This window comes from Ambystoma mexicanum, chromosome 4p, assembly GCF_040938575.1.
Source record: "Ambystoma mexicanum isolate Mex_15411 chromosome 4p, UKY_AmexF1_1, whole genome shotgun sequence".
Classification (NCBI taxonomy): Eukaryota; Metazoa; Chordata; class Amphibia; order Caudata; family Ambystomatidae; genus Ambystoma; species Ambystoma mexicanum.
The window spans coordinates 484,012,275-484,022,336 of NC_090927.1; the positions used below are offsets into that span (position 1 = coordinate 484,012,275).

Consider the following 10,062-nt stretch of genomic DNA (forward strand, 5'->3'; position numbering starts at 1 on the left):
TTTTGAAGGTTCACTACACATGGTGATGCCCAGCAGAAATGAGAATCCCTTGAACAAATGTGATCCATCGAGGATGAAAGGTGCTTGGGGTTAAATGATACAGCACAATTGTATGTGATTTTCCCATTCCTCATGCATCAGAGTCTTACTTTGTAAGTAATACATCCATATGTAGCTTGGAAGTGGGGGTATAGATAGGCTGCAGAGAATTGTCGAGTGGAGTGAGAGACAGGGACATACAGTGGAAGTTACCCGAGCACTGACTAATACCCCTTGTTTCCACTTTTGAAGTCCTGCCCCCACCCAGGCAGACCCTAGATCAGAAGTCACAAGGTAGTGCTGCCCCTGCAAATATGGCACAATGCAGCTCCCTTAGACATATTTCATTTCTGATGTGCCAACTGCTTGTCTCTCCTTTCCCTCACAGCAGAAAATAGCTGTCTGCCTGGGGGATAGGGGATGAAAAAGGACAATGAGCACACACGCAGCCTGTATCACAGGAAATGTAGGTGCCATAAATCCAGCAATAATTGTACCTTTATAGGAAAATATGGATACGTTAACAATAGGGTTTTTCTTGCTCTTTGAATACAAAGCGTATTCCCACACACAATGTTCAACTTTACAGTCCCTAAGCTTACTTATTTTCGCTCTCAAATTGTATTTGCTCACGTTTGCTAAATAATGTACAATGCGCATATTAGGCAAAACAGAAACTTAAGAATGACTAAAATTAACACAAACGATGAAGTGGTTTTTGTGCTACGACACAACGTCAAGGCTTTTAACCAATCTGCATTAACAAGGTTAAAAGCCTTAGGGGGTAATTCATAGAATTCGGCGCACAAGTGGCACACGCGGCAGGCACACAGTGTGCGCGTGCGGCAGTCTGCGCCACCCGCGTGCGCCAAAACCCATTTCAGCACACAGTGTATTCATGGATTTCAACATCCATAAGCAGCCGTGACACAGAGTGGCGCAGCGATGCTGCAGCAGCGCCACTTATGCCCCCAATCCCACCCTGTGCGTCATGACCATGATGCACCATGATGTCCCTGTACACACACATCCATACATGGCCTATGTCACACATACAGGCAAGTAGCTGACTACCAGCACACTGCAACATGCCCTGTTTCACAAAGCAATGCATGGCCACTTACCGCTGAACTCCAGACGGGTCTGCCTCTGAAGGATCTGGATGTGGAGCACTGGGCTTATGCGTTCCAGGACCCTCATCTGGATTTTGCTCAGGCTGAACCAGCACCCCACTGCATCCTCTGCCATCAAGAGGCGCCGGGCCTTGCTGAGGGTCCTGAACCTGAAGTCCTCCCATCGCTTCCGGACGTGCTTGATGTCGCGGGTTGCCACCCCCTCCACATTGATGGCAACCACTACATCCTCCCAGATCCTCTTCCGTCCTTCTTTGTTGGCGCGCAATGGTGTGAAGAGGTATGATGCCCCAGAACTTTCTCCACCAGGATACCAACTTCCTTATCAGTGAAGCTGGTAGCCCTCTGCCTCTCTGGCTGGGTGTCACCAGTGGTCTCGGATGGTGTTTGCGCCGACATGGCGACCCCCGAGGCAAGTGTGGGTGGGCAACTGGGTCCTGGGGCTGGGCTGTGGAGCGATGGTATCCCAGTCGGGAGTCTTCTGTTCCAGCATGGGTGGACACAGCAACTGGACCCCTGCAGATGGCTGACATGCAGGCACCAAATAGCAGGGCATGTGGGCAGCAGGCAGGCAGGCAGCAGCAGATGGCAGGTGGGAGCGTGCTCTGGGCTCTTGGGGGAAGGAAAATGGCCTTTTGGGCAGGAGCGTGGTCTTCCGTGTGTTGTCACATGGCCAGCTTGATACGGAGTGATTTGGCACGTGAAAAAAATGCATGTCAGCGTGTAATTCGAGGAAAGGCCCTTAGAGTGTAAACACGTCTGTGACGTAATGCGCACAGGCATTTCGACGTGACGGGTGCATAGTGAATCAGCATGTGAAAAAACAACATGTCCGCGTGTTAATGCGTGCAATCCGAGGAAAGGGCCTAAGTGCGTAAGTGACGTGACGAGCGCGGCCGTTACCCTCAGCACGGGTTAAAGGTGAGTGGGGCCAGCAGTTCGATGTACGTGCCTTTTGTGGAGACCGACGTGTGTGTTGCTACTTCGTGTTGTTTCGGCGCCATCACAACTTCACAGCAGATCAAGGACGTATCTCTTCTTTTGGCGGGGGTATTGGCTATGTATGTTTTTCATTATCACGCTAGCCTGACGGTGAGTCGCGCATGCTATTTTTCCCACTGCGGGTGCCCCTGTGTATTGCGTACCCGTTTTCAAGGTCATAGTAGCCTGCGTGTCCCACGTGTAAGTGTTTTAGTGTCCCTGGGTGCCATCGCATAGTGCGGGAGGTTAATTCCACACACGTGGGCTACCGGGGGCTGCATGCACAGTTTTACTGCAGTTTTGGAGTGCCTGAGCATGCGTGACCAGTCACTTCATCACCAGGGTCACATACAGCCTTGCAGGTGCAGCGGTGCTTTTAACATCTTGCATCCCACCACCCTCACCCCAATTGTCCAGGACAATTGTCGTGTACACCTCCCATTTGCACTACTACATCTGTGCCGGCACTACTCCATCTGTGCCATGGTTGGTAGGTCATGAAAGGTGAGGGGTGCCTCAGCTGGGCGTACTCCTCGTGGCGGGTGTGGTCAGGGACGTGGCCGTGGTGATCAGGGAGTAGGGGGACTCCAGGGTGTCCAGGGTGGCTGCAGAGGGGGAAGAGACAGGGGTGCGGCAGCTCGTGACCTACCAACCATGGCAGAGATGGAGTAGTGTCACAGTTCTTGCATCTGACACTGGCACCCATGTGACCCGGCAGTCCGTTTCATCGACTGCCATGGGCCCAAGCGTAGTGGTAGCTGCAGGTGCAGCTGTGGACACCACCAATTAGGCTCAGGGTCTGCCAGCGCAGGCTGCGTTGGCACTTGAAGAGTCCATGGAAGATTTCCAGCAGGTCAGGAGGCACACCGTGAGTGCAGTCAGGGCTGCCCTGACCGAGGCACATGTCCCTGGGGCAGTAATATCATCTGCTGCCCCGACCAGCCGGGTGTTGGCAAGTGCAGGGCCAGATGCAGCCAACAACACCCCGGTTGTGAGTCTACCAACCAGGACAGTCGCAGTAAATTACCCTGGCACAGCGGATGTTGCTGCGCAGGGTCCATTCCGGGGCACCCAGCAGCCACTGACGCAAGTCAGGCCTTCGGTCATCCTTCCACCTGCCACTCCCTTGGTTCAATCCACCAGTGCCACTGGCCATACTGAACAGGGCGGCATTCGCCAGCCAGGGTCCGCACCACTATCCAAGAGGAGGAAGGTTGCATCTGCAGCACAGGCTGGGACCCCAGACACAGTCACGGCCTCCTGCACGTCAAGGAAGAAGCCTTTCTGTGCGCAGGAACTGGACCCCCTTGTGGACTACGTGCGGGGCCACAGACGTGACATGCTAGTGGGGCCGAACTATCAAACTATGGCTGCCCTTTGGAATACACTCACTGGAAGCATGTCGCAGATAATGTGAGTGCATTCGGCCATGAGGTGCGCACAGCTGCCGAGTACAAGAAGTGTTGGGATGACCTCAAACGCAGCGCTAAGGCTAAGCATGCCTCTAATTACAGCTTGACTCTGGTGACTGGCGGTGGCCCACCACCTGAGGATGATTACCAGCAGAATTGGTTGAAGGAGTGGGAGAGATGCAGGACGTTTATGCCCCGTCCAGTGAGTGTTGTTGCGTGTATGTCCAGCCCATGTGTAGTTTGCCTGTGTGATGTGTTGTGCTTGACTGCAACTACATGCTATGCGTACATGGTTCTCATGTGCTAGTCATGCAATGCTTCGCTGATGCATACTTGCTGTGCAGGATGGTGGACATGTAGAGCAGATGGGGACTGTCCTCATCACCACACTTGCACCCTCCTACTCACATGCTAGTCATCCAGATGCCCCTCTGGTCCATGTTCCGGCCCACTGGCCCTTCTGCATGTAGCCAGGGGTGTCTTTCCTCTCAGAACTTGGATTATGTCATTGTATGACTGACGTGCATGTGTCCTCTGCCTGCATGCGGGTACTCCACGTAGGCATGCCCCCTTGCCCCTACACCCCCCCTACACCCAAATTACACCATGGTGTGCATCATTTTGGTGTACTGCAATGGCCTGTTCAAGCCTCCTGTGTACATGCTAACTTCCACCAGCCAACCTGCCAGACACATGCAGTGGGGTACATCCTCTGCCCTTCATGCAGGGTGTCTCACTTGGACTGTGCAGATGGCAGATGCTCCACAGGGACATGAGTGCCCATTCATGCTCCATGTGCATTTCATGCATGCCCCTATGTGTCCTTGACTGGATGATCATTGTAGTATGTGTCCAGGATGAGCAACATTTCATGGCATTTCTTCAGCCATCCCATGCCCACTCTGGCCCAGTCCTGCATCATACACATGTTTAGGGTGTCACAGTCTGTGTGGGCACAGTCCTCCCCCTGTTTCAGGACCACTGACTCTGTCCAACTGGTGTAGTGGCTTCTGCACACATGGGTGTACTACTGAGAGTTTATCATGTAGTACTGTCCCATCATCATCTGCTGTGTTGTCAGTTGACTCAGATGATGCCATTGATGCTAGTCAATGCTGTCTGCCAATACACAGGTCTCTGGTCACCCTTTTGCTACCACTCGGGGGGTGGGGTTGCTTGTAGCCATGCAACCCATTGCATGCACATTGCACGTGATGCCTGAACTTGCCCTTGCACTGCCTTCACGTTTTTTGATACACATCATGAAGTACTTGTTCATGTAGATAGTGAGTAATGTACACATGTTCTGCACTGCATCAACCCACTTCTGAGCCATGTAACACCGTCTACATGCCTACTCACTGATGCAATGTCAAATTGACCAGGCATGCATGGCAGGTTCTCTTTTGTGTGTGACATGTCTGCTTCATGTGTTGGCTGTCTGTGTGATGTCTATGTGTGTGTGTGTTATGTGCTTCTAACATGGGTACTAATGTTTTTTTCTCTCCACTTTTCAGATGATGATGCAATGGAGCCAGAGGATGGTGTTGTCATGCCAGGCACAGGGTTGTTATCACAACCGCAACCCAGCACAAGTGGGGGTTGTGGGGTGGTAGACCACAAGAACCCACATGTGCTACAGACCATCTTGTCTTTGGCTGGCAATGGGTCCAGCCCAAATTGCCACTCTGACGTCCATGTCGAGTTGGATGTGCATCAGGTCCATACGTCAGGGGTGAGTGATTCTGATGTGGACACTCCTCTGTCTGCAACACCTGCCCTGAGGGGCCAGACAGTGGTGGGACCTCCGCCTGTGGTGGATCGGGACACAGGGTCACCTTCCACACCAGTCGCTGATGTGCCTGGGACATCACGTCGATGGGGGCATGTAGTCGTGCAGCTGCGCTCGGTGCCAACTCAACGAGGACAGCCGGTTCTTTGGTCCCGCAGGTGTCAAGCCCAGCAATGCAGTGGCCACGCACCACCGAGGTATACTGAGTGGAAGCAAGACATAACTGCCAATTCAGAACATCAGGGGGCAGCACTTGATAACATTTCTGTGAGCATGTAACGTGTGGTCTAATCCGTGCTCCCCCCTGCTAGGCAGGTGCTTCTCCAGCGGCAGGCAGTGCAGGCCATGGCCCGCTCGCTCAGGCTGGGCATGGCGGCCTCAGACAGGGCAAGCCAGGCTGAAATGTTGTCTTTGCATCAAGCAATTGCTGCTCACGCAGAGGCACACATGGAGGCCCTGAGGGCTGAGTATGAGTCCCTCAGATCCACTCTGGGTATCCTCTTGATGTCCCAGAGGGTGCGGTCAGAAGAGAGGTTTGAGCAGCTTGAGTGTACCATCTCGGCTGAGCTACATGCTTGCCGGGAGGTGCATCAGTTGTCCAGCCAAGCCACGCAGGAAGAACTCTGTGTTACACGTGTCACCTTGAAAGAGGAAGCACGTGTATCACAGGAGGTTCTGCAATAGACCTACATGTCATCGCCACACAGAACCAGGCTCACCCATCCGGCAGACCTGCTGCCGATGAGGGGCAAGCTCTGGCTAGGCGTGGCCAGGCTCCTGTGCCACGTCCTCCTTTTCAGGATGAGCAAGACTCGGACGACAAGATATCTCCCACACAGGTTGTGGCATTCAGGCATAGAGCCCATGTAGGTTTTTTTTTTGTCTCAACATCATCGCATGTGGGTGTTGAGGTGCACCCTGTACCTCCCCCCTCTTGGGTGCCCCCCCCAGGTCGTATGTGGCCATTTTTGATTTTTGCTTTTAGTTTAGTTAGTTAATATTAACTATTTGATAGTTATTTTAATTAGGTTAGTAGGTTTTTCATTGTTAGTTTAATTAGTTAATATAGTTTAATATTGTTTGTCTATTGTGCATTCATGTGACAGTGTGGTGCTTTGTGGCTTTTGAAAGCATCCACTGTCTATTCCAGCTGGGCCCTTCAAGCTTGTCTCGTGTATGTGTTTGCAGCTTGGGGTCCTGACTCATATAGGCCACTCCTGCTTCCCTTATCCATGGGCTCGCTAGGATGGTTCGGTGTAACAAAATTTTACACAAGGGCTTTAGACTTTCTTCATAACTGTCGCCTGTCTGCTGCTGTACTACTTGTGTTAACACCCCTAGTGGGGATTGGTTGCGTTTTATCCACCCCATGTCTGTGATCAATTTGGGTGAGTACATGATTGATGTCTCCATTAATTGATGTGGATCGTGATGTATGTTATTTTCTTGCCTGTATATGTGCTTGATGCACTTCATGCTGTAGACAGTAGGCTGCACCCTTGGCCTGTCAAAGTGACACTGATGGTGGGAGGAGTTTGGATGTAGGTCTTTAACCTGTATTAACAAATCAGGCCAAAACCCAATGTTTTTTGTTTTCGGGGGAGCAAACTCGCAAAAGGGTTGAATCACAAGGATCAAAGGAGACAGTACCAGGGACCTGGTACTGAGGAGTTGCTTACCCCTCACTACTCTATATCAGAGCAAGGTTGGATATAATCCTAGTCACACATACATATAATTATCTAACAGTAGTCATTCGTGTCAGCCAGACAAAAGACCGAGGGTAGAGAGAGGAGGCATACCTGAGAATAATTTTAATTCAAAATTCAGAACATTAAAAAGCTACAAAATACGACATGTGTACAGATATAAAACAGATACAAGTGGTGTGAAAAACAAAACATATAAGGCAAGGCTTCGGGGGGCAGAGAGCCTTAGAGAGAAACAAAAACAGGTGAAATGACTTGATACACCTTCATTTTCTAATACAAAAATGTTGCAAAATGGCAAAATTTAGCATTTGCTGAGATATAAAGTGTCGACATGTTTCGGCCAATCGTCATATGGGACATTTTCTCAAGTGTCCATACAGAATCTAGTTGTAGTGGCCATCATCAGGACAAGACATTTCTTCAAATACAGCCTTATAAGTGATTCGATGTGGGTATCACGCACATCTAAAAAAATACACATATATATAAAAATTAATCACAATGCATGAAAAACATTTACATATATCTTAAAACTAAGTAACAATAACCATGTAACCTTTAGTCTTAAAAACTACCCTATATAGGCTGTTTTAATAGCCCAGCATATTTTTTGAAAACACACTCCAATAGTGTCATGTGCCCCAAACACATTCAAATACATGCGGTGCAACATATCCCAAGAGTTTTCCAGTGGGAGCATAAATTTGTGTGACATAGAAAAATTGGATCCAACTCTTACCAGTAGCTACTGAATAGAGTGTGATCAGTGAAAAAACCATCCATGGCTCTTATACAGACGAAAGTATAGCACGATCTACTTGCTACAATGGTCGTCCAGAGGATTCAAAGTACACTCTACATGAACGAGAAAATTTATTCCCAGTGTTAATTTCATTTTATCTCATTTTAGGCCCAAAACTGTTTTTAATATAGTTTGAGGCAGTATGTGCTGTTGGCAATCACTAAACCACAGGTTTACATAGGTTGACATATTTTCTTGCTAACCTAGCCTGAGAACAACTAATTATAGGATATTTTAACGTAATTACTTCGATATTTATCATTTAAATGGTGTCAAAAAATGAAAAAACAATGAAAAAACAAATGTATCACAGGTCAAAAGACTAATCATCCATCCTAACAAAGCATCAGAGTTATTATTTCAAAAAGGGGAGAAAAAAGAGGAGTCTGGCCCTTGTACAAGAAAAAATGTATCGCAGTGCACACCTTTGATATTCCAGAACACAGTCGCCAGCGGTTTTTTAATGGGCTACGGGCACGATTGTGTCAACGTTATGCAGCCAAGTGGAATTTATACCACGCAAGTCCGAGACAGTTAAACGGTTAGTTCGCAGAAAATCTGCAAGATGTAGAAAGAGAACTAATCAGCTTAGCAGCTCGGTAGGAATCGAGCACTTAACTTTAAACACGGTAAAGGACCGACGCTTACCTTAATATCCTGCAAGGGCCTACGGGTCCTCTTGTCCTCACCGCTGTGTACCAAGTGGTCAGAGCGGTGTTGTGGGAGGAGGCTTTTAAATACGTGTATCAATCACGTGATATTGGGTAGAACCTTTTTTTTCTTTAAAGGTACAGTGTGTGTCCCCATCTGATACGGGGGAAGACAACCTGGACTGCAATTGTCCAAGTGTAGAGATGTTCCACGAAGATATATACACACAAAGTAAATTCAAAAGTAAATTAAAAAGAAAGCCCTGGGACGATGGAGTGTCCCAACAGGAAAAATATAACTCAAAACACGTGGTGTATACACGTGTTTGAAGGGAGCTGATGAAAAAATGAGTCCCGAGGAGAGGTCTGAGCGTATTAGCGTCAACCCCTCACAAGGTAATCAAATCACCAAGGGTCAGAAAAAACGCACCGGGGTCGTAGAGTGTCCGATGGTGAAGTGTCTGCAGATTATTTATCACGTCACGTAATCAGGTTATTCCATTCCACCGAGGAGTTGAGCCCCTGATTTGCCGTATTTAGCGTGTATATCAATCTTTGTTCAGCCCGGCTGAGAGACAAATCTCTATTTCCTCCTCTTGGTGAGGGGGATATTTTTTGAATTACAAACCATTTGAAGTCCGTGTAATGGTGCTTAGCTATGGTGTAATGGGAGACCATGGGTTTATTCTCGGTTTTGTTCTTTAGGCATGACCTATGTTCGCAGATTCTAAGGCGAACAGTGCGGCTAGTTTTTCCTATATACAATAGGTTGCACGGACATTTAATTCCGTATATCAGCCAATCTGAAGCACAGTTGGAGAAAGATCTCAAATTCCAAACTTTGCCGTTTAGGTCAATGGACTTACAATTGTCTGTTAGGTCACAAACTGAGCAGTGGCCACATTTAAAATGGCCCACTACAGGAGGAAGATTCCACAAAGTGGATTGTGCTGAAAGGGGGCGGGTGGCAGGGTACGTATGGACCAAAAAATCTTTAACGTTTTTTTGGCGCTTGAAAGCAAACCTCGGTTGTGGGGGACTAAACTCATCCGTAGTCAGGATATGCCATTGTTGTTTAATCACTTTGCGCAAAGTATTGCTAATGGGGCTAAAAGTGCTGACGCACGTAATCCTGTCCTCTTTTGTCGAGGGTTCATGTTGAAGGCATCTAGCTCTATTAGCATATTTAGCTCTTTTATATGCTCGGTTAATGCATTTATTAGGATACCCCCTAGCAGACAGGCGCTGTTTCAAGTCTCTGCCTTCTCGAGCAAAATCTTCTAGATCAGTACAGTTTCTTCTGAGTCTCAGAAATTGCCCAATAGGTAGGTTCTCATGTAAACTTCGAGGATGAAAGCTGTTATACCTGAGGAGAGCATTCTTATCTGTGGGTTTACGGAAAAGGCTCGTATTAAGAGTCCCATCTTCCGTTTTAAAAATGAGAAGATCCAGAAAGGAAATAGTGGTGGCGTGAAACATCATAGTGAATTTGATGTGTGGGTTATGGTTATTGAGCCATTCTAGAAAACAATGCAAGCGGG

The 10,062-nt window shown here is 48.4% G+C and overlaps 1 long non-coding RNA gene across 1 annotated transcript; it reads right to left on the bottom strand.

The window, feature by feature from the left end:
- Positions 1 to 7,149: 7,149 nt before the first annotated feature.
- Positions 7,150 to 7,857, bottom strand: LOC138452600 (uncharacterized). The gene is made up of 2 exons (XR_011260251.1): positions 7,809 to 7,857; positions 7,150 to 7,534 (listed from the first exon to the last, which is right to left on the bottom strand). It is a non-coding gene; the product is annotated as an uncharacterized lncRNA (long non-coding RNA).
- Between the last annotated feature and the right edge of the window lie 2,205 nt (positions 7,858 to 10,062).